Genomic DNA, 20,689 nt, shown 5'->3' on the forward strand with positions numbered 1-20,689 from the left:
ACTTTTTGAACTACCCTGGTATATGTAGGGGCAGAGGATACTCTATTGTTTGCTCAATTTGGTGGTGAACCAGAAATCGCTTTAAAACATACAGCATATTTTAAAAAAGAAATAAAGAGAATCCAAAATAAATACATAAATAAACCCACTCTGGACATCTGTAGGATTTATCCCAACTCCTGGAAACACAAAACAAAACAACAAAACCCTGAGCCTCCTGGATCATGTCATTGTCAGCTAGATTTCCAGCCTTCATTCAAATTGCTCAATGCGTGCACATCAGGAGTAACCAATGCAGAACGACTGCTTTGAAGCAGGTCACGGCAAACAGAGCTGCGACATTCTGCTGGTATGCAGCCTGCATCCTGTTTCCTTGACATATTCAGCCCAATCTCTTCCCCTCTGAGCACAGATTGTTAAAGATAAAATAGTATCTCAAATTAGGAGGCTGAAAGAGCCGCCTCTGCGGGCTTCCCCAGTTCTCTACTGGGATTCGGGCTTCTGTCGGTTGTTAGAGGGCCTGGCAGGGAGGCAGCTGCAGGCGAGAGCGGAGAGCCGGTGCAGGCCATCAGCTCCTGGCCACGGCCACCCACGGGGCGCCCACGGGCCCGCAGCGGGCGCCGGGCCAGGGGCTGTGCGGCTGTGGGGAAGGGACGCACTGGGAAGGGGCGCCGGCGGCAGCCAGAGCGCACCCCTGGGCCTCACCGGGGCTCCTCTCCGCAGACTTCCAGGGAGGGCTACCTCGGAGCGCCCGGGGGAGGGCGCTGCGCGCGGGAAGAGCCAAAGCCACGGCCCACCAGAAACCCGGGAGCCAAGAACAGGTGCCGCATGGGCCAAAGCGGAGCAGCCGCCAGGACGGTAGGGACCAAAGCCGGACAGGACTCACTGCGCGTGTGAGGGAGACGCGGTGGGTGTGTTATTCACTAAACAGGGTGGCTGGTCACGAATTGGTTTTGGTTCTGGCAGAAAAAAAGAATTCAAAGTGAATCAGCAAGGGTGTGCCTGACTCAGGGCAGGCAGGCAGGGGCGGGCAGGCAGGCGCTGGGTTTGGGATCTACAGTATTCGCAGTTGCTTTCCCGGCAGCGGCTGTGCCCATGTCCCTTGAAGTAGCTGCGAGACCCACTCCCACGCTCCCTTACAGGTAGGAAGATTAATTCCTTAATTACCACAACAGGAAGCTGATACAAATACTTAGGATTTGCAAGGGAGAAATAAAGAGACAGGAAGAAGTAGCTAGTATCGAGGGGGGAAAACATCACATTATTAGATTCCTTAACTACTGCAGGCTTCATACAAATTCTAGATTTTTTTTTTTTACAGAACTCTTTACTTCTTTCAAAACTTAAATCCACTTAAAATCCTTACAACCGAATGGGCCTTTGGGAGCATAATTAAAATGTCTTCAATTAACAACAACAAGAACACGAGTTTAGAATGGCTGAGTGACTTGTGCAAGGTCACACAGTTTGTAAACAACAACAGGATAACAATATATGGACGCGTCTGGAAAAATCCTAGTCCTTATACATTTTGCTTAAATTCCCCAATTTCAAATGAATACTTATTTTACACACCATTGAGGCTATTATCCACACTTGCAAAGAATGGGCTGTCCTGAAGGCAGCTTCTGACATCTATAAAGACTTTGTAATGATTCGTGGGGACAATGAGGAGGCACTCCCTCTGCTGTACATATCACTCCTCTCACAAGAAATTTACCAGAACAGCGGGAGCTAAGTCCCCTGGACCCTAGCTTGTCAGGAGCCTGAAAGACTTTTGAGACTATTCTAGGTACATGCAAGCTTTTGATATGAAACATAATGCACGAAATAGAATTCTGCTTGTGGAAGCAAATATTCCTCAATATCAAGTATCATCTCTTTCTTTGCACTTTTCAAACAATAAGACTAGGATAAGAAATTCAGACCCAGAGCCAACCATAACAGGTGTTAATAAAATTTTTCCATGAACCACTGTGTCAGTGTAATCCCAGGCCTGACCTGGAACACTTGGGCCATTTTAATGCCAGGCTTCCCTGGATTATCTATTCCAGGATAACTGCTCCCAAGTGGGTTGCTGATTCAGTGCAATGGATAGAAGATCTGCAGGGATTATTCTAAAATCTCACAAGACTTTCTCTGACATACAGTGTATAGGAACTAGGTTTTCAAGACTGCAATTCAATGAATTGCCTAGTGAAGCAACATCCTCACAGTTTAACACAGCACTGAAATGATTCAGAAAATACATTTCAACTCACTGTAAATTAGTTTAGTCTTTAAATTAATGTGATCAATAACCTGATTTCGTTTTCATTGCCTACATGAAGAAAATTAAAACAAAATAACTTTACAGCTGTATCACAAGATATGTTAAACTACAGCACTAGAAAACAATAGGTGGAGGTGCTGTTTAATTTGCTTGTTACAGAGAGCAAAATCGGGAAATGGAGATCTCAAAGCATTATCTTTTTACTTTAATTATTGAATTTAGCTTCTGCCCGCATTGATCAGAATAACCACATTAGCCTCCTTGATTTTTGATTTGATATTACTAAAAATTCCATTTTAACAACTGAATGTGCTGAGATGACATTTTAAAGGAGATTAATCGATGTATTTTTAAAATACCATTTAATTTTCATTAGTATTTCCTCTTATTCATTTTTAAAACCAAACTGTGCTTACTTTTTAAAATACAGCTCAAAACCCATATACTGCAGTTTTTAAAACTTATCTTATTCATCCATTCTCCAGAAGATTGATACAATCCCTAAACCAACCCCTAATTTTTATTGAAGTACTTGGAAAATATTTGCTATTCCTTTATGAATCTGCCTTACCTGGTTTTACTTAGCTGTATGAAGACATATTTCTGTTTAGTCTTCACCAGCAAAATGCACTACTGAATGCTAAGAACCTTATGAATATTCCAGAAAAGATCATTTACCTCAAGTCAGTTTAAGTTTTAGACATAAACAAAACACAAAATACAGTTGTTCATTGACCTCAGTAATTTTCCAACTGTTCTATGAAATTCTTGGATTCCCAGTAAAAAATGCAACATGGGAAGACTATTTCCTTTATGCTATAGCACCCTAGTCACACAATCTAGCACCCGGTAGTGGCATTAAAAGGGATAATGTATACAGAATTACCTAACTGTTGTTCTCCCTTTGTCAGAGGTCAGGCAGAAACCACAGTAGGCATTTCAACAGGAAGAATTTAATATGAAAAAGTCATTGACAGGGTTCTGGAGAGCAGAAAAAAATGGAGCAAGGATTTTATGTGCAGGAAGCAACTGTTGCTGTGGAAATGGTGGAAACAAAAGGAAGATCTCAGCACTCTCAGAATCTGGAAGCTTGGAGAAGAGGCCCTGTTGGGCTTAGGCTCAGGCCTCCGAGGAGGGAAGGCAACGGCCAGATCCAGGCCTTCTGAGGTGCACAATGGGGCTTGAACTGAGAGTGCCAGCAAAAACTAGAACCTGTGCCAACTGTCAATACCAGGGCAAAGGGTCTTTGATGGGGTGACTCTGTCAGGAACAAGAAGTCAACGGGAAGCAAACATAAGAATCAAATCCCTCCCCCACCCCTCCTCCTGCCTCCAGTCCCTGCCCCCATATTACAAAAAAGGGTGGGTAGAGAGCTGACAGACAATAGCTTAACAAAGGGCATATAGGCTTAAGAGGGCTTTCATAACTGGATCATCAACTTCATCTCTAAAAAACAGTAACCTTTCTAGAAAAGTGCATCCTCTGACATTAGAAAGGGATTGGGTCACTTTCATGATCCAATAATCTGTTGCTAATACACAGTGTTCACCACCCCCCACTACCTTGTGTACATTCTTTTCTCTAGCCTGCATTCCCTAAAAATTTATCTGCTATTCCATGATCTGAATACTTATTCTTGACCTTTTAACATTAAAAAGACAAATTATATCATCATTTGTCACATATGCATAGTGGTATCTTTGTGTAGGATGACAACGTCTTTGAATATATTGAAACCCTACCCTCTGTCTGGCCTTAGGGCTTCTTTGGCTCATTACCAGGTGGACAGGTGGATGGAAGGAGGAGGGGAAATGCTCGTATGTGAGGGAGGTATGGATATGAGTGTACAATGAGGCTGCGATTGTAAAGAGAAAAGCAATACATAAGGAGGCCAAACAAAAATAATCAAGAAACACAGCTTAAACTGAAACTGGACGAGAGTTCTTTGGTTTTTTATCTATTCTATTTTATCCTTCTTTTTTTTTCATTAATGTTGTGGGTCAGATCCGTAATGTTATATGGAAACAGAACTATGGCATGTGAACCAATTTACTAAACAAATAGCAGCTGTAGTAAAACATCTGTTTGGGAAAGAGGAAATATAAACTCATAAAATCAAATGAAGGCAATGTGATCTGTATTTTCACAAATAGGCGGATCCGAGACATATGGAGCAGTTTGCAAAAGATTATCAATCATTCTATTAAAAAATAAAGTGTGAAATAGGTGACACTATGATTGTCACACAGCATATTAGCCAATAGCTGAAGAAGATTTTAGAAAATAGTATGCAAGTATTTTGAGGGGCTGAGAATAGCTACTAACATCTTCCTTACAAAAAGTTTAAATATAAAATGGCAATTGTGCCTAACAAATAACTCTATATGTCCATTTAAACTTCCACTAACAGTGGAATGACTAGTGTCATATAGAAGATTAAATAAATCAATAATGACCACTGAAAAGACACCTAGTAAGTGGAACTGCACAAGACATTTGTTATGTTATGCATAGGCCTGCCCTCTAGCTCATAAGAACCAAAATGATCTGCTTTCTGTGGATCAGTCATTACAAGGATTCCAATAAAAATTTCAGTGAAACTATATGAAAGAGAAAAGTAAACGAAAGACTGGATTTCATCCTAATATGCCCAGCCTGGAAGAAAAGCAAAAAAAAAAAAAAAAAAAAAATCAATAAAGAAAGCTTAAATTATAAAGAAAGAACCTTCTGAAGAAGCTGTGCTATCTTCAAATAGCAGGAAAGCTGACTCGGGGAGGGGAGGTTGTTTGCTGCCCCCACTCACCTTCTCTTTGATTCACAGAGTTTATGTTAAAACTAAAGAAAGACATAATACATCCCCAAACAAAATCACATCACTAGTATAAAGCAAATCCGAGAGCAGTAATAAATGTCGCTGCTGTAACTGCAAAGGCAGCAGCTAGGTGCCTTTCTTTCCCCCCATACTTAAAAGTGAAATACCTAGCTGTTATCTTGGTGCCTGCAGAGCCTCCCCATTGTAGATTCAATAATACAAGAGGCTTCTTATCAGCAGCTGGGGTGACTGATTGGAGCTGTGATATGTTTAGACAATGCACTGTATTTAACTGAATTTACAGATGCCCCAACTCAGACGTGGTAGTAAACGCCAGAGACTAATAGGAAATTAAACATGTACAATGGACTAACTCCATTTGCTCTCCCACACTGTAATGTGTTTAGTTAACTTACTCATAGTCACACTTTATCTTTTTCTCTATGGATTCTCTGGGATATGTTTCAAATTGGCCAGAGATTAAATCTTCTTTTCAATTTTTTGTTACCATTTTATTGCCGCTTTCCCTTATTATTGGCCACTCTTTCTCTCGCAGAGATAAGCTAAACAAGATGACCCTCCGTACTCCCTCCCCACCCAATTATCAGATAGTCAGCAAAGAACGCAAGGGTACAGAAGATTCCATAATATTAATATTAATATAACATGAGAGGAACAAAAATCAGTCACTTATTTGAAAGCAATGGTGTATTTAACTCATTTGAAATTTAAATGTGAATTTTAATGTACCTGGTATGTAACACGTACATACAGAAAGAGACTGTGGGAGCTGCTTGCAGAGGTCAAGTTGAGAATTATTTTAACTCCTCATTGTTTCATAGATTTGCTAACAAAAAACAGCTTCGAGTAGACACGTGTCTACATAAATGCACAACTGTTGAGGAGGAAAGAAAAGATGTCACAATGCTCTAGTGTTTTCCATCTGCTTAACAGAGAAAGGTAATTTATGGTTAGATAAACCCACAGATTGATCTGTAGATCTTCCAGGGAATCGGAAAGAGGCTGTTCACAGAAACTGTTTTTGTTAAATAAAAACAATTGAATCCATAATGGTTTTATTGTCCTTAGGAAACTAAAAAATTTCCACATCCATGACAGGATGTCACCTGGGAAGTATAAAAGAAATCTCTCATCTAGTCTAATCACTTTCAGACACCCGAGAGGGTTAAAGAGAGCTCGGTCAGAATCATGCTGAACACCACCTCCCCAAAACTCTCATGACCCTGGCCTTGAAAACAGTAGATGGAGTTAGATATGGGGAAAAAAATCAGCCACCAAGGCTCACATCAGAGCAGGTTTGACAATGATGACCTCGGTGTCAGTTGTTTACATGCATTATGTAGACGTGCAAGAATACTTTGGCATCAGCCTACCTTGCCAAATAAAAGTAAATGACATCCAGGGCCAGCACAATGGTCAGGAAAGATAGAGTGGGTGGGTGGGTGGTTTTACTGCAGTTTACGTCCTTAAAAATCTAAAGAATGAAACTATGTGGAAAGATGTTACAGCATAAATTGCATGTGCAGATATTCACGGCTACTTCCAAATAGGCCAGTGACCAAGACCTTGACACTACACTTTCTTTTCTTTTATTACCTATTTTCTCTATTGCTACTTTTACTAAGAACACAACCTATTTTAACAAAATTTTGCATCTAGATAAATAAAATAAAAGTGGCAATGGTGGTCAAAAAGATGTCTGAATATCACAATCCTTGCAATCCACTGATTAAGCACTATTTTTAAGAAGCAAGATGGCACCAAATGAAAACCTGAAAGCACATGTAACCACACAAAACCACTGATAAGCAAAGTTTATACTAAATAGACCAGAGCATTTTTCTCCCCTCCAACCCATCAAAATATTACTGTGTGGAAAAAAATAGGGTAGCATGATATCAACAAGCACTAATGACATTTGAAAACCAAGTTGTAGTCCAATAGCCATAACTCAGTACGATGGACTCCACAGTAATCATTTCTTGCTTTAACTGAGCAGTGCAATAAATGTTACTTCTCTTAATCAGTTCTGATTGGTATTTGCCTGTATGAGACACAGACAAATCTTTGACCAATCTTTAATTAGTATCACTGATGAAATATTTATTCTTTTAATTTGAATTTGGAAACCCAATAAAGCCATGTTTGCATCTTTTATCAACTTAAATATTATCTTCCTTTATTGCTTTTGTCATAACTGCAGATTCTGAAAATGTTCTTCTGAAACATGCGTGCATAGTCACCCTGGTACCATTGCTTTGAGGGCAAATATTTAATACAGGCATTCAGGTCATAAATGCATTTCAATCTTCTTTCTGAGGGGATCATGAAGTAGATTTCCTCTACGTGTCAAGAGAGAAGAGGAAGCTATTTTTAGACATCCTAAGATCTTCTTAGGGAATCATAGATTCACCAAATCATAACCTAATCCTCCCTGGGGCACCTGGTTTCCAATTCACAGAAACGGTTGGGCTGAACATTACTGGGCCCTTGTGCATGGAATGTGTAGGGTGTTCTGGTGCCCAGAAACTGAACTCAGAAGCCAGTGTTCCATTTTCAGCTTTACTACTGATGAGCTGCCACTGTTAGTTTAACCTGTTTCCCAAACACAGTTACACCGTTCCCAAGTCTGATAGTTCTCAGGGATCTGCGCTCATTGAAAATAGGCAGGAATCAACAAGCATATTATTAAAATCTAATGAAGCAATCAGATTGCTTCTTATTGTAAAAACAGCTTTGGCAATTCCCTGTAGTCCACAAAATGAGTATGTATAGAATAATCTAGAAAAAAAGAGGAAGAATTGTGTTTTCTAGAAGATACACAAATAAATGGCATACATGTCTTTTTTTTTAATCACTTAAGAATGTGAACATCTTTCCTAATTTTGGATATGGGTATCTTTTCACCTTCTCCTTTGAACTCCACAGTCTCCAAAGAAAGATACCTTCTGAGCATTTACTAATGTGTAGAACAAAAGGTGTTTTCTAATAGCTGTGTTTGCTAATCTATTAAGGGTGCCTCATGGAATCACATACCTCTGTTACACAGCACTGTCATAGATACGTGTATTCTACATTCACTCATGAGATGATCTGACTGGGGATAGCCTTATACATTACACTTTTCCAGACAAGGACCATATTGACTTTTGTGTTATGACAGTATGCTTAAAGCCCAGGACACAGTCTGGTACATAAGCAATCATCAAATGAAGAACACACAGACTTTTCCCAGGGAAGCCAACACCTATTGTGTACTTGTCTGCAATAAGCCTTTGACTGGATCATACCTTTGTCTTCTCTGGAGAGTGTACCCCATTGTTGCCACAGTTTCCACAACAGAGCCCTGAACTCCAGGTGAGGTAGTCCTTAGGTCTCCTACATTCCTACTTCTTTCCAAAAATAACAAAGGCAGTACAATTGAGGTTTTGATGTTTGCACAATATCTGTTCTATGAAGAAAATGCAAAGTAGGATCCCCAACTACTTAAATCCAATTCAATAAAATGGAATGTCCCGTGATTCACTAAATAGTGTTAGCTAAAAATCACTTTAGAAGTAACAAATTTGTTTTTTTAAAATAATCTGTCATGAAAAGACAGGATATGTAAATATAAAAATAGCCTTACTGTTGATATGTCAGTTAACATAACAATCGTATATGGTATGTATGCTGGCATTTCCTGTCAAAATCTTCATTAGGACTTAATTCTGTCAAACAAGATCTTGGCCTACAATTCTATTTGGTGGTGGCTGTCACCTTGTATTTTGCACATTTCAATATTATTTAAAAGTACTTTTCCATATTTAATATATGATGGCTTACTGTACCTTTCCACTGGCATTTATCACCTCTCAAGAGTGATCAGTCTCCACGAAAGTGAAGTTCACTGTCACAGAAGGACCTGGGCCTCATTTATTTCCCTATTCAGTATTTGGTACTGAGCAGAGTGTACAATAGCGGGTGTGCCTTGAATTTAGAGGTCATATATTTAGCAACAGAAATATGTTATTAAAATAGACTTGTAATCCTTAAAAACAAAGTTCCTTAGAGTGAAGTCTAGATAATTGTATAAAATTCAATGTGTATATTTTCTTTTGCTCCAGGTTCCAAACTGATCTTAAAGAGGCTGTTATTTCCCAAGTCAGAATTCCTTTTGTTTGCAGGACAACATTCAGTTTGTAAAAGTATAGACTTACAATAGCCTCAAGAATCAACTTTATCCTTGCCTCACTTCCCCATCTCTGTAACAAATTAGGCCGACACAACTTATGGAGCTTGAAGTATTTAAAGAAATTTAGAGGATCATGTTTTTCCCATTTGACTTAGCTTCAGCATGATGAGACCATCTTCAACAGCCTGTGAGCATGAGTGTTGCAGAGAGAGACACTCAGCAACACAAGACATACAAGTGCCTAAAGCACTGAGTTTGATCATCCCTACAGTTCTGCTGTTTACTAGTGATTTGACTCAGGGCAGGACACCAAACTTCCACATCTGTAAGGACATAAGATAGCAAGTGCAATTTCTAAAAATGCATCATCACACACACACACACACACACACACATATATATATATATACATATACAGATATATATTACTTATTCATAGTATGGAGTACTCATCAAGTGCAATGTCTTAAGGACTTCACATATATTGAATCATGTATTTCTTATAACAACTCTAGATGAAAAAAAACAAAGGAAATAGAAATATATAGTGGTTAAGTAGTTGCCCAAGTTTACTCAACTGAATAGCATAACTGGAATCTAGCTATCAAACTGCCTCTGAGAGGTATAAATATGATTACAAAAGCACCTACAACAGAGCTAAGCACACATTAGGTACCCTATATAAGTGGTAGATTCTTCTTTCTACATATTTGTATGTCCTTTGTGTTTCTATTTCACATAAATCAATAGTCACATTCTCTTAGAGTAGCTTGAAACAACTAATTGAACAGCAGGTGTTTAGCTTAGCTGTTAAGATGTTATGTCTCACACTGGGGTAACTGGGTCCAATTCCCAGTCCTGACTCCAGCTTCCTGCTGGGGCAGATCTTGGGAGGCAATGGTAATGGTTCAAGTATTTGGGTCTCTCCCACCCAAGTGGGTGACCTGGATCGAGTTCCTGGCCTGGACCTGCTCCAGCATTTGGTGAGTGAACCAGCAGTTGAGTGCTCTGTCTCTCTTTCTATGTCTCTGTTTCTCAAATAAATAAGAGGGGAGAACTAATTCAATTTGGAAAAACATCTCAGTAGGGAGTTACAAGATACAAAATTCTATAAGAGTGTACATGAATATAAAACCCCCTAACAAGCACAATACATGTATAACCCCCCACACACACACATGACCATGTGCGCACATGCACACACATACATAAACACACACTAGTTTGAAGTACGCATGCAGAGTCTCCTGGAATATCCAGTGCCAATGCGTGTGTCATCAATATTGATGGGCCAATGACTTTGGTCACAAACATTGTGCTGGGTTTAGGGGCAATGAGCGGAGGAGGTCAGACAAGAATAAAATTTATTGTCTGCTCTCAAGGGTCCAAATATCCACTGGGGAACTCTTTAATAATTTACCCTAATACATTTTGTGCTATGCTAGAGGTATGCAAAAAAAAATCTTATGGGAATGTAGGACATGGAACAGTCATTATGCCTTAGGATTCTCAAAATAGAAGTGATTTCTTCTAGACATGTTGAACTTCTCTAGGCAAAGATGAGGGTGAGAAGGCATTCCAGGTTGAGAGCATGAGCCAGCAAAAATAGGGAGACAGGAAAAGCATGCAAAGCACAGGCTAGGAGGCTAAAACGTGTGGGAGCTGAAGCAGGCAAGGAAAGTATATGAGGTTCTAATTGTTAATGGCCCTTATATGACTGCTAGAGAGTTTGAACTTTATCCTATGCAGTGCAAAAGGCAGATGGGAATAGAGGCACTGAAACCGTATGGACTATTAGAGATTATTTCAGTGGCCCAGATGAAAAATGGAAGTGATCTGCATTAAAGTGTTGCCAAAGGGGTCAATAAAAGGAGATGGAATCAAAAGACACACTGAGGAACTGAGGGGATATAGGGGGATAGGAAAAGGATGAACTCCAGGATTATTTGATGGTAACAATCTACAGGCTCTTAAGCTTACTCTTGCTCAAAAGGAAGGAGGGAGGGTGGGAGGAGTGAAGGAGCAGGGAAACAATGGCTGGTTTCCATTCTAGGATGCCACAAAATTGAGACACCTGTCTTGGGATACAGTGTGCGACACCTAACAGAGGCTATTGGCAGCTTTTCATCAGTTCCCCCAGATACATACATAACACCCTTGACACCTCTTTCTTCCCTTCCCTTTCTCCTACATCTTCCCATTCCTTTCTGTTTCCTTACCCCTTTTCCATGGTCTCTCCTAAACCCAAACACATCAGCAGAGCTTAGCCCTACAAGGTGGGAAGAAGCCATGTAATCTACTCTCCCATTTCACTCACAGTAACATTAGTGTCACAGCCACAATTTGCTTTACACCGCTCAAAATCCCATTATAAAAATTCAAGTTCTTCCAAAATGGCTTTGTGGGACTTATTTAACCTAAAAGCTCAGCGATGTTTACCTCTGTGCCCGCAGCAGCGCAGTGGAATAACTTAATAAATGGAAGTAGTGGAGACACCTTTATGTTTCCTATGCAAATACTGCTTAGAAAAGCCATTAATGGGAATTATGGAAGGGGAAAGGCAACTAAATACATGGGCCAGAATAAGCTGGATGACTCAACTGGTCTTTAGGGGCCTTCTCCTGTGCTGGTAATTTTATTAGAACCATTACCAGTGAGGGTGTTCTCAGCTTTTCGAAGGAACTGTAAATTGTTTCTGCTTTCCATGGTATCTTAAAGGAATGTCAGGGAAATTTCTTTTTGGTTTGTGCAGTGAGTCCCTGTAGACCGGGGGAAGTCTGTTGGAAATTTCTGAGTTATTGCCGGGGATTTTTCCTGAAATGGATTCTTCTTCAGAAATCTTTTGATGACTCCTTTGAAAAATATATTGGAAAGTTTCTGTATAAAAATTTGTAGCATGCTCCCAATTTTCTGTTTACATGATTCATAAAAACAGTATTGTAAAAAATGATATCTCTTCATGGTGAAAGAGTTTCTAGTAGTTGTTAGGAAATCCCATCCTACGGCTTTAGTCTCTGCGGTAAGAAGTTCTATTTTAAAAACACGGGATGTGATTCTGACAGCTCTTTGTAAACCCCTTTATTTTTGGCAGAGGTGCTATAACATTTTCCCTTTTAATTTATAAAAATATATTTTTTGTGATTCTGGGAAATAAGACTACAAAAGGATGTGGAAAGCACCTTAAAATCTTTAGGAGACCACATAGGGCTAATAACCACCACTGTGACATAATATTTATAGTGTTCAATCATTGCATCATTTGTTTTACTCGAAAGTATGCCCCTTTCTACATATGCCAAATTTAACAAATTGCTTTTTACTATTTACACCCTCCTTAGAAACTTTCAAGTTATTTTAATAGTGCTGACCATTCACAATGGCAACACAAAAAGTCCTTTGAGATTCTCTCCTGTTGCTTCTCTTTGAGCCAAAATCAAACACTAATGACAACAGAATGTATTGAAAGATGATGGGGTGTGAATGAAATCACTGGTTCTAGTTTTCTGAAATTGACATCTCATCATGTCCAAAGCTTTGTTTTTGTTGATAACCTTCAACACAAATGGGTTTCCTTTTGTTATTTTCTGTGCTTCATCCTAAGTTTCCTGAGACAGTGGTCTCTTGGTTTGCAACTTTTGCTACATTTGTCACACATTGTCCAGGCTGCACCAAACTGGGAAGTCCCTTCTCCCTCAATTCCACACCCTGCTTTACAAAAACACACCATTTGCAGATCAAAGAGAGACGATTTATGCTTTCATCCAGCTGACGGACGATTAAATTAAAACAGATCAGCAGTGCGGTGCATGGGCAGGTGGCTCCCGCCACCACCATCGGCCTCAGAGCGATTAAATTGTGGCGGAGATGGAGGGCCTTCCGCTCCCATTCCCGCACTTACAGATCAAACGGTGACAAATGAGATGTTACTGCTCTTGTAAAGCAAGGCTACAATCTGTCAAAATCCAACATAATTTGTGACCCTCTGTGACATCCTCTTTCTCTCTCTCTCTCTTTTTTTTTCTGACATTTGAATACAGTGATTGTACCAGAGTCAAGTCCATTTAAGTGAATATAGTCAATTCTATCTAAAGGAATACAGCCTGTTAGCTCCAACATGGTAGCTGAATATGTATCTGGTGAGTACTCCAGCGACCCTTTGTGTTAAGTGCATACCATTAACAATGAATTCTGATTTTTTCCAAGTTATATAATTTGATATCTTGACAGCCCAGACACTTAAAGCACTACTATTTGTTTTAAATGGCTTTATTTTATTGTTTAAATGTCAGTATCAAAATAAAGTAATGTATACAGTCTTGTCAGTTCTAGTGCAGGAAGAAGTGCTCCTGTTGAGAAGAGTCTTGAAAGAGTTGGTTCTAAAAATGGACTCAGAAGTCAATTGCAACGTCTCTTGGCTGAATCCTTAAATGACTCATGAAACATATTTATACTGCATTTTCGGTTTAGCTGGTGCATTTAATAAGGCACCGAAGCATAAACAGCAAAGGGAGCGTAGCATCTTAACTTACTGAAGTTGACATCATTGCCAGGTTTTGCAAAAACACTGACTATGAGAAATAATTGTGGAATACACAATAGAGGCCAAGGGCCCACATAAGTGAACAGACTACGCACTGTGTCTTAGCTCTATAACCTGCTGGATTATTGCAGATGGCTTATTCCTGAAGGGAGAAAGTAACAGATTCTAGAGACAGATTGAGGCCAGTGTCTACTATGTGTAACTACTAGGACAGAAGGGACAGTAGGCTCTCTCAGGCCTTCACCACATTTAGCCGTGTTTGGGGGTGCTGTGCCTGTCACATTTTAGAACAGGCATTGCCTTTCTTCTTCAAAGTGACTAAAGCTCTTTCCCAAAAGATTTTTGTTGACCACAAACCTTTAGGCAGGTTAACGTCAACCTTCAGGGAAATCACTCTGAAGTCACTTTGTTTACAAAGAATAAAAGTATATCTAAACACTTTGAGCACTTCTTTTTTAAAGACATCACCCTGTAAGGTTCTTGGGCATAAAGATATTTCTCTACTGTGTCACTCATGCTGTGATCTCTGTAAGTAGGCATGCTTGGGTGATTCTGCTTATCCTGGTGCATTTCCTTCACTTTGGGCTCTGTTTATACACATTTTAAAGAAATTGCCCCACCTGATGTATCATCTTTAAATGAACGACTTTGCTTTAGAAACCCAGCTAGCTATAGCAAATCCAGTTCTTGGCACTGCAGAATCATCAGCTGGGACTGAAAAGTCACTTCCGATGTGAGGTCTGGCACATGGCACTGGGACTGACACTCATCTGCCCTTACCAAGGTGGGCCTTGCTATCCCTTCCAGGACTTGTGGCTTGTCATTACCCTACAGTTCCCATGTGTGGGAAGGGAGGTCACAGTCCATGTGATCTGTAGGCCTTGCCTATTGTTCTTAGTTTTTCTTTTTCATTTGAAAGAGTGATAAGGGGAGACAGACAGATGGACAGACACACAGAGAGAGGAGAGATCTTCCATTCGCTGGTTCACTCTCCAGATGCCTACAACAGCCAGGGATGGTCTAGACTAAAGCCAGGAAACAGGAACTCAATCTGAATCTCCCACATGGGTGGCAAGGACCTAAGAAATTGAGCCATTATCTGCTGCCTCCCAGGGTGCATATGAGCAGGAAATTAGATCAGAAGTACAATAGCCAGGACTTGAATCAGGCACTCCAATATGGGATATGGGTATCCCAAGCAAAAGCTTCCCCCACTGTACCACAGCACCCGCCCTGGCCTTGCCTATCACAGGTAGGGTCTCTACCTCAGTGTAATCAGTGATCAGAGTCACATATTTGCTTATACCAGCTGGGAAAAAGGCATCCTACTCCCACAAGAAGGCCCCAGCACCTGTGACCAGGAGCTCAGGAATAAATCAAGGCAGGTGTTGCAAAGGATGTTCACAGAAGGTGGTCCAGCACCTCCTGGTTCCTATCACTGTGTGCCTGCAAAGACCTAGAGTGCAGAAGCACAAAGCTCCCCTATCCTGCAGGGTGCGGGGGGCTTTCGATGTCACTGACAGGAGGCTGGGAGTAAATGACAAGTCTATGTGCCATTCTGAGCCAGCTGGGGGATGGGTGCCCTGGTACACAAAATCCTGACCTGGCCACCATTCTCTTCATAATCATCCTCCAAAAAGTGAGAGGTGAAGATTTTAGTGAGGTTGATGCCTGCCCCCTCCCTTTCATTGGTATCTCTACACAGACGGTAAGTGCAAATCTGTTTGGGTGGTGTGTTGCTCGGGACCCTCTGCAATGGTGCAGCCCAGTCACTCAGATGTGCAGCCTGGCCTACATTTGTTCACAGATCACTCTAGTGCCTGTGAGTTCTGTCTGGCTCCTGGTGCTGCAAAGGCCTTGTCAGATTTTATAGACTGCCACAAACCACTGAGCTGATCTCCTCCTCACTTTCCTCCTCTACTCTCTATTATCTCTAAAAGCACTTCCTGCTTTTGATGTAGATTCCCTATTAGACACAGGGGAGACAGGGCAGGTTTTCACCTTCGCCTGTAAGCAGAAGGGGACGAAAGAGGAAGGTGGCAGAAATATTATTAACTTTAAAATCTTCCCTCTACCTCCAAGATGAGAATAAACGTTCCCCAAAGATTTCCTGAGATACGCGTAGACAGTTCTTCCCCATAGGAATCTCCTGTCACCTCGGGTTTTTTTTTTTTTTCCTTCTTTTTCTTCTTTTAATGGAATATAAGACTCTCGGTGTAGGCAGAGATCTTTTCAAATGAGACCACAGTGCAGCATCTGCCAGGTGCCATTTTCATAAAAAACTCACCTGATCTGTTTCTTTTCAACATTTTCGATGTTTGTTATATGCCACCAATTATATATTAATGTCTCTAACCCTACCAATGTCCCAGAGTCGCAGCTGCTTGGCCAGCTAAAACTCACACATCCCCATTTAACCTCCCAAGCAGCAGAGAAGTACGTGAGTAGCTTAGGTTAACCAAACCGAAGGCCACTTGAAAAAGCCACTAAAGAAGAGTAGCTGAAGGTTATAAATGGGTGACACTATTTCTAAAGCGTACACAGAATGTTTCACGGTGTGTAACATAAAGCCCAAGTAGTCATATCGCTCCAAATTTGCTTCTGTGCCTACAGTCTAAACAGCAGCATGAACACAGAATCATGAGTTGCTTTATGACAGGGGCCTTAAGTTCATCACAGGCACAGGAAACAGAATATTTTCTACCCATTGCTGCTTTTTCTATAAAATAAAATAAATTAAATTAAATTAAATCAAGTTGGGGTGGGGGTCCTACAATGTCAGAAACATAGTATCACAGGGCAGAGTTCAAAAGAATCCAAATGAAGGCCGGCGCCGCGGCTCACTAGGCTAATCCTCCGCCTAGCGGCGCCGGCACACCGGGTTCTAGTCCCGGTCAGGGCGCCGGATTCTGTCCCGGTTGCCCCTCTTCCAGGCCAGCTCTCTGCTGTGGCCAGGGAGTGCAGTGGAGGATGGCCCAGGTGCTTGGGCCCTGTACCCCATGGGAGACCAGGAAAAGCACCTGGCTCCTGGCTCCTGCCATCGGATCAGCGCGGTGCGCCGGCCGCGGCGGCCATTGGAGGGTGAACCAACGGCAAAGGAAGACCTTTCTCTCTGTTTCTATCTCTCACTGTCCACTCTGCCTGTCAAAAAAAAAAAAAAAAAAAAAAAGAATCCAAATGATTTGAACATTGAGCAATGATTATACTGTGGAACTTCAGTCCAACAGTAGCATTTTGATAACAAGAATGCTAATCTCTTGGCCCTAACCTCCCCTAACACTTGTTGCTACTGAAAGATTAATCTTATCTCCCTATTTAAGCAACCCACATATATGTCCAAAATTAGACTGTAAACCAACAGCCTGCTTGGCTAGAATAAGACAGTTTTTAACATCAATTTACAAACACTCTGAAAATGCAAGTCACTTTCCCTCAGCTGAATGGCTAATGCATTACAAGATTTTGTGATACCTAAACCATTGAATGTCAGAAAGATTTAAGTTGAAATCAACATGCATTTATTCTACGGTCTAGCAATACAGGAACCTGATGGCATGAATATTTTACAGTAATGCTTCAATATTCAAATCCTTATACTGACATTCTACAGTAACATACAAATTATATTTAACTATCAAAAAATTCATTGAAGTACTTATTAGAGTATCAGTAATAATAGTCATTAAAATTTTATGATCACTTTAAAGAACACTAAATAATGATAGTTTAGCAAATGCCCTATTTACATATTTTAACAAGACTTACATAGTAATATCAAAATCATATTGAATTTGAGAGCAAAATTAAACTTGCCCTCAAAAGAACAGATACATTATGATCTACTCTGATAGGTTTGCTTGTTTTCCAAGTAATGGAATGAATTGCACTGACTCATTCACTCCACCCTTTTGGATGGGCTACAAGATAGGACCAATCGTCAAAACTTCAATCTATGGACAAAGAACAGAATTAACAAAGTGGCTATACAGGAACTGAGTCTGAATCCTTACCCTCATTTTGTACCATTCCCTGCTTTGCTCATCTGAAAACTTACACAGGTGTCCACCTAATTTTAAATTCATACATGAAGTATGTCTGTAACCACTCAGACATAAGTAGGCACACACATGTGGCTCACTTTGATTTTCAAACAATTACAGTTTTTATGCAAGTTCTGGTCATTAAGCATTTTGCTATTTGGCACACACAGGTGGCTTTTCACAACATTTTAGAATGTTGAAGAAAATAGCTTTCCAAAGGTGATTCTCAAAATGTGCACAAACCCAAGGTAGAGCATCACCCTTAAAAAATGGCTGAGATTTGTTTTCTTTGCCTTCTGTTTAAGGTTGGCAGTGATCATTGTAAATTCAATGAACTTGAGTAAACACTAGGTCACTAGAAATTCTCAGAGAGAGATATATGTAGGCACTTGGGGAAGACAGGTGGCCTGGGGTCAACAACCAAAGCTTCTGAGAACAGCTCTGCCATTGACACAGGTCACTTTGGTTTCCTTGGAACAAGTGATTTACTGGCAAACACATCCACTAGGACCCTGTAGGCTCTGCCAGAATATGAGGCTCATGGGTAGTAAATGAATTTGGGTCAGCATTCAGCTCCACAAAATCCCATGAGGAATAGATACAGCACATCAATATGTGGGCCTTTAGCGATTTTCCTTGTTAGTGCATTTTAAAATTATCTACGATTATGAAATCAAAGAAGTGAAAGATTTCCTAATGCCATATAGACCAGACATCCGGGATGTGTGTGTGTACATGTGAGTGTGCAGGCAAATGGACATTCACAGGTATGCTCGTGTGTGTAAGAGAAGGGAAGTTACAGAAATTATGGAGATTGGTTTATTTCCAAAATTAAACATAAAATAAAATGTCAAATTATATTTCTAGTAGATTATCTAAATAGACAAAGAAAAGATATCATCAGAAATAGTTGGGGCCACCTTCATCCTATTGTGGATAATAATTCATATTTCTGTTTCCCCTCTTCCAAGAAATAGGAATTAAGTTCTCTCATTTTCATTGGCTGTCAAATAAGTAGCCTTGATCAACAATTTATATGGTGATATGGGAGCTTCCCAGTGGAGACAGAAACTCTCTTTTCCACAAAACTGTAGCAAATACTAAGCCAGAAGTGTTACTTTATGCTGAAATGTAAGCAATAGTGACAAAAGGCCACAGATAGTATTTTGCAATGCAGTGAGGATCCTTCTCCTGAAGCATGTTTACCTTCCCAATAACATTTTTGAGGTTCATATTAAAATATGATTACTTTTTTCTCGGGCCAGCGCTGTAGCGCAGTGGGTTAACTCCCTGGCCTGAAGTGCCAGCATCCCATATGGGCGCCGGTTCAAGACCCTGCTGCTCCACTTCCTGTTCAGCTCTCTGCTACGGCCTGGAAAAGCACTAAAAGATGTCCCAAGTTCTTGGGCCCCTGCACCCATGAGGGAGATCTGGAAGAAGCTCCTGGCTCCTGGCTTCGGATCAGCGCAGCTCCGGCCATTGAGGCCATTTGGGGAAACCATCAGATGGAAGACCTCTCTCTCTCGGCCTCTCCTCTCTCTGTGTTAACTCTGACTTTCAAATAAATAAATAAATCTTTGAAAAAAATATGATTACATTTTTCATAAGAGAGAAGCACTTATTTAGCTGATGAGGTGATATATGCCTGTTAAACAGACTTGATAACTGGGTAGTTGAGTACACCCATGTGTACCATGTATGTGGCTAGCAGACTCAAATTTAACGAGAAATGCTCATTGAGCAATATACCTCAAGTAGTTTTTCAACTAAAATACTTATTCCTTGTGAATTCAAAATGTCTTTAGTGTACAACACTGAGTCAAGAAGATACAAAGCTATTCTCACTATTCCTCTACCTAGGATCCTTTCTTACATTTCAAAAAGTAAAAAAAAAAAATTCCTTTTGATATCAAAAACCTACCACAATACATACAAAGAAGTTATGCTCATGTAATAAGGCAAGAACCCACCACTCTATAATAGCAAATCGTCTTTGGAGTTTTTTCAACACAAACCAATTTGTGGCTTTGAATCTCAGCTCTAACTCATCAGTTATAAGACTCTGAACAAATTATTTAATACTTTTGTCTCCCAACTTTATTATCCAAAAGTGGGTAAAAATAGCATTAATTCATGGTACTGTTTTGAGGATGAAACAACTGAATGCACATCCAACACTTAGGAGGCATGGTAAGCTCTAAATGCAAACCATCATTAATACCTAATACCAATACATTTTAGAGCAGTCTACCACTGTAGGCCCAATTTGCTAGTTTAAATGGTATGCTGCCCTAAGAGAATGCTATTTATTCAGGTTTTTATTTCATTCATTCATCCAATCATTTGTTTTCTCAAAAAGCATTTGGAAATAGATACACCACTAACAGGACAGAAAACCAATAAAAAAGAATTAATAAGGCCTACTCTTGACAATAAGCATGCATTTTGATGGACAGGAGTAATTCTTCGAATAATATATGCCAGTCCTGCCTTCACCTCTAATTCATTCATATTATGTTGTGGGCACAAAATGAATAAGGAGTTTAATCACTTGTATGTGACCCAGGAAAATGTCTAGGATGTATTTTATTTGACCTAGAGAAAACAAATTTAAGTATGTATGAGAATGCACATCCCTGAAAGGTGGCAATCTCCCTTCATACACCGTTCTTTGATTTGTGTCTATAGTTACCAGGTAGAGCATTTTTTCTACTTAAATATTCTCAATTTTAAGAAAATAGTTCAAAGCAGGGCAGTGCTTTGAATAATGTTGAAAAGGGGATTGGTCTCCAAATATGTTTGGCTTTGCAATCCAAAATCTGCTATCCCT

General features: G+C 40.1%; 1 protein-coding gene and 1 long non-coding RNA gene across 23 annotated transcripts in view; one reads left to right on the plus strand and one right to left on the minus strand.

The window, feature by feature from the left end:
• ESRRG (estrogen related receptor gamma) overlaps positions 1-20,689 on the minus strand; it is a 657,282-nt gene that overhangs the window by 108,312 nt on the left and 528,281 nt on the right. The gene's annotated exons all lie outside the window — the stretch shown is intronic.
• Positions 730-19,446, plus strand: LOC138844948 (uncharacterized). Of its 2 annotated transcripts, none has more exons than XR_016219651.1 (2): positions 730-858; positions 19,125-19,234. It is a non-coding gene; the product is annotated as an uncharacterized LOC138844948 (long non-coding RNA). The 2 variants fall into 2 exon arrangements; XR_011381457.2 differs by lacking the exon at positions 730-858 and adding an exon at positions 13,314-13,415 and having other exon boundaries at positions 19,125-19,446.

This window comes from Oryctolagus cuniculus, chromosome 13, assembly GCF_051225735.1.
Source record: "Oryctolagus cuniculus isolate XC-2025 breed Fujian yellow rabbit chromosome 13, ASM5122573v1, whole genome shotgun sequence".
NCBI lineage: Eukaryota > Metazoa > Chordata > Mammalia > Lagomorpha > Leporidae > Oryctolagus > Oryctolagus cuniculus.